This window comes from Branchiostoma floridae, chromosome 1 (assembly GCF_000003815.2).
Source record: "Branchiostoma floridae strain S238N-H82 chromosome 1, Bfl_VNyyK, whole genome shotgun sequence".
NCBI classification, from domain to species: Eukaryota; Metazoa; Chordata; class Leptocardii; order Amphioxiformes; family Branchiostomatidae; genus Branchiostoma; species Branchiostoma floridae.
In genome coordinates, this window is record NC_049979.1 from 29,646,025 (window position 1) to 29,651,165 (window position 5,141).

At 38.4% G+C, this 5,141-nt stretch overlaps 1 protein-coding gene across 1 annotated transcript in view; it reads right to left on the reverse strand.

The window, feature by feature from the left end:
- The window catches only part of LOC118421999 (galactosylceramide sulfotransferase-like), a 12,470-nt gene that overhangs the window by 3,684 nt on the left and 3,645 nt on the right, over positions 1–5,141 (reverse strand). The window lies entirely within an intron of this gene.

Consider the following 5,141-nt stretch of genomic DNA (forward strand, 5'->3'; position numbering starts at 1 on the left):
ACATTAGGCCACAGCAAGTAAATTTTATGGATGACATCCTCTGCAGACTGCAAAAATAGTGCGATAGGGCGAAAAAAAAAGATGGCTACATTTTCAAAAATAGGCACCATAAAGTTGTGATGAATGTTGTAACAAGAATTAAAGGGACAAAACATGGTATTTGAGCCAACAAGGCATTCATTCCAGTATTCAAGACATGTACTGGTGTGGTAAAAGTGACACTAGTGTGGTAGACTGGCATCACCAACAAAGTTGGTAACCACACTCATGGCTTCCATATTGGTGTCACTTTTACAACTATCCAATAAGTTTCATTTCTACAACTACAGTCGTGGGTACCTCGTAAGCGTCACTTATACAAGTACAATTATTAGGCTACGATACAACATATTTGCTCATTTTGGTACTTTATCGTCATGTTGACCATCCCTGCAGAAGAAAAAAATCTTGTTTTTTTTCTGAAATCAGGCGAAAATTAATGCGCGCGCTGATGTCATCCATAAAATTTACTTGCTGTGGCCTTACATTATATTCTAGATTCATGCTAATAAAGACATAAATAAAGCCTGTCCTTATATATAAAATACAAATATTTTGCAAGATCCTCTAAAACATCTCTTCTTGGTCAGCTAAGAGTTTTTTTCTAGATTTATGCTAGGAAAGACTTTAAATAAAGCGTGTACTGATGCAAATATTTATTCTGCACATCACTATTATTGGCCAGCTAAGAGGTCACAATTAACTCCTTGCAAGAACAACCTATTAAGATTTTTCTCCAAGGCAAACTCAAAACTACAGCTTAACAATGAAACATGCTCTGGGACTGGGAAGCATGTTGGAGGACTAAAGTTTTCATCTATTTGGCGTTCCATAAGGACTTACTGATCCTATCTTGTACTATCATGTACTTTTCATGTACATGTACTACAAAAATCAGTAACAAGGGTCGGATGTCAGTAACAAGGGTCAGATGTCAGTAACAAGGGTCAGATGTCAGTAACAAGGGTCAGATGTCAGTAACAAGGGTCAGATGCCAGTAATAAGGGTCAGATGTCAGTTCCAAGGGTCAGATGTCAGTAACAAGGGTCAGATGTCAGTAACAAGGGTCAGATGCCAGTAATAAGGGTCAGATGTCAGTTCCAAGGGTCAGATGTCAGTAACAAGGGTAAGATATCAGTAACAAGGGTCAGATATCAGTAACAAGGGTCAGATGTCAGTAACAAGGATCTGATATCAGTAACAAGGATCTAATATCAGTAACAAGGATCAAATGTCAGTAACAAGGATCAGATATCAGTAACAAGGATCTGATATCAGTAACAAGGATCAGATGTCAGTAACAAGGATCTGATGTCAGTAACTAGGATCTGATGTCAGTAACAAGGATCTGATGTCAGTAACAAGGATCAGATATCAGTAACAAGGATCTGATGTCAGTAACAAGGATCAGATGTCAGTAACAAGGATCAGATATCAGTAACAAGGATCTGATGTCAGTAACAAGGATCTGATGTCAGTAACAAGGATCTGATGTCAGTAACAAGGATCTGATGTCAGTAATGAAGGATCAGATGTCAGTAACAAGGATCAGATATCAGTNATGCGTATGACCAAGTCCACGGAAAGAAAGAACGTTGTGATTATTTTTCATGAACACCCTCAGCCACATTTGTGCCATTTTCATAAACATCTCCATCCACTCCATCGTCATTCTCATAAACAATTTTAGCCACACCAGCATCATTTTCATAAACACCTTCAGCCATATAATCCTCATTTTCATAAACACCATCAGCCACAGTATCTGGTGCAGGCGTGTGATGAACGGTGACGTCCCGCAGCTGCACCTGTATGGACCGTGGCTCTACGGTAGTTCCAGACATCGCTCCTCCTTGAGTTGTCGGATTGATGGGAGTGTTACCTTTCTGCATCGTCTGTAGTTCCTCAGAGATTGTGGCCAGGTGGTTTTGTGCGTAGGGTTGTTGACCTAGAATCAGCGAGGAAATCTACTGTCCTATGTGCCACTGTTGAGCACAACAATAACAAACGAAAATTCGAATGTCTATACGTCAGGCTAGTTACTGGCCAAAGATACAAAATCTGCTCTAAAAGGTGCAGATAGAGGAGCGGGTGGATCAGCATCCCTTTTCAAACGACAAGAAATTGTTGTCTGGATTTTGCTACTGCAGAAACTAAGGGTTAAAGTAATTGTCTAGACCCTTCATAAGAAAATAGGTTAGCTTTTAAGACAGAAATGATTGATATAAGCTGCTTTTTAATTTTTGAAGAATTTCTCTTGGTCGACTATAATTATAATCAATCTTACCTCTCAGACCAATTTTCATGTTATGAAATTTGCTATATCAGTTTTTACTTATAATTCAAACTGAGAACCAGACTACTCACTGAGGGTGACGTTAGTGTTTGCTACCCACAGGCCGAGTCTACACACCGCTTTATATGGTATTTATGCGGGGAACTTGTGCAACATTCCAAGTTGGGAAGAAAAAATAGCGAGATTTCTTAATGTTTTTATCCCGGATGCTGTTGTAAAACTGGAAGGGATAAAACAGAAAGGTTCACATTTCCTTTTTATATGTAAAGTGACATTAACCAAGTCCCTGGTTTCCTTGAAGCAGATTGTAGATTTCAGGCCAGCCCGATAAAATTATTTAGCGACCTTGCTAAAAACATTTGAAGTCTTGGAGGTACTTAATGTAGTACTCACAAAAATGGCATGGTATATTCTTAACTATCAAACGTCATGGCGTCAATATTACAAAATGTGCGTTACTTTGATTTCATCACTTGAATTTTTATTTCCTAAAAATTCAAGTGATGAAATGAAAGTAACGCACGCAAGCCGGCGGGAAGTAGAAAACCATATTTGACTGCTGAAAATTATTTCGTTAAGAAATGTCCCCACCATAGAGTGACTCACATGAAAATCAAGTGTTCTCCCATGCAGAAATATCTCTCATGAAAAAGTTTCCCCCATGCAAAAATGTTCGCGGTGAAAAAAGTTTCCCCCATGCTGAAATGTCCCAATGAAAAAAGTGTTCCCCGTTAAAAAATGTCCCCAATAGAAAAGTATTCCCCATTCAGAAATGTCCCCAATGAAAAAGCGAGATAGAATTAGCGAGAAATTTACAATAAGGCCACAGCAAGTAAATTTTATCAGCGCGCTCCTTAATTTTCGCCTGATTTCAGAAAAAATTCCTCTTCGGGGTTGGTCAGATAGACCAAAATGTGCAAATATGTTGTGTTGTAGCCTTATAATGAGACTTGTGGAAGTGACACTAGGGAGGTAGCCACGACTTTACTTGCAGAAGTGAAACTTGTTGGATCGTTGTAAGAGTGCCACCAGATATGGAAGCCATGAATGTAGTTGCCAGCTTGGCAAGTGATACCAGTGTACCACACTAGTATCACTTTTACTACACTAGTATCACTTCATTTAATACAGGAATGAATGCCTTGTTAGTTGTGATGCCACGTTTTATCACTTCAAATCTTGTTATGGTGTCTATTTTGAAAATTTAACTATCATGTTTTTTACCTATCTTGTTTTTTTTCGCGCTATCTCAGATTTTTTTGCACTCTGCATAGGATGTCAACCATAAAATCTATTTGCTGTGTCCTAATGACCAAAACACGAAAATTCATAAAAACTCCTTAACATTTCACGATTGTATGAGATTTCGTAATTTTGTTGTTTGCAATATTTACCACTTATTTCTTTTACTCATTTAATCTGTTTGCACGGGGATAGTTTTCCCTCGTCACTGTTTGGGATTGCTTCTATTTCAGCTTGATGACTTGAGTGCTTTTATCTACGTAAATGTAAAGTGCTCTACGCACATTCTCCACAATGCTCTGTGGTGGCAGATGACTCTAATCTGCAGCATAAATGAGGATGTAAATGGCCACAATATTGCAGCCATTAGTACGTGCGACACACGACTACACCATTACACAAGGGAAGAGGAAAATAGTCGTCGTTTAACCAATGCGCACTGTGGAAATGATAACGAATGAGACGTGTTTGGTCCTTGACACGGGGGTCATTTCACTGAGGACAATAGAATTAATTCTCACGGTGTTTCCGTTTTTAATACTGTGCTGAAAAGAATTAAAGGCTGATATGTAGGAAGTATCTTTTCATGTTAAATTTCGGCCGAAGTGATCCAACAACTACTAGTGTGTAACAATGTACGACTGAAATGCATCAGGACACTGGCCACTTTTCATCACCATTGTATTTTGATATTGCGGTTTTTCTGTTAACTGCTAGTTGAACATTCTATTAACTGTGTGCATACGTGACTAATGAATCTCTTCAACGATATACGTTTTTTCTTTGGTAGATCTACAAGCGTGTGTTTATGACAATATCGGTGTTAAAGTTTACAGACTTGCAAGAAAAACAAAAGGACCGTCTGTGATACTGTAATCATTTTAACCAGTCTGCTTATCCCGACCATGCATAGAACAAAGCGACCTTCGTGAAAAGCTATTTTCTCATTACCTCATTAGGCCACAGCAAGTCTATCTATGGATGACGTCCACGCACGCATTAATTTTCGCCGCTGTCAAAACAAAAAGGGTAAGAAATTTCTCTTCCCTTCGCGATCGGGGATGGTGTACATGATATGACAGGGAAATACAATCATATAAATTGTATATTGAACTATATAACAGAAAGTGTTGAAGGTACAATTAATGGAATCGCCTGCTACATAGAAGGAAACTTTCTATTAGACTAATGTTACAGTAGTAGCAATCTTACAAAACAATGTAATTTAAATTTGTAGCATGGGATAATAATACACTTTTACGATTATTGGTAAAATTTCTAGCATCTATAAAACGAATGAAGATTATGCCTTACGAAACCAACAGTTAAAAAGAATTGGTACTTACCCTAATTAACGGAATGGACCCGCCTACTAACTTCTTTTGAGTGGGGACGTCACAGACACGTGACTGCAGCAACGGGTCGTAAGTGCCAGATCGATAAGCTGTGTCGTCCCCCGTCTCTGTTCAATGTCGGACGGCGGGATATAACACTTAACATTTTCATGCTTGTATATAAAGAATATCATGAAACAAGTTCCTGTGTACCGGAACATTATTACACC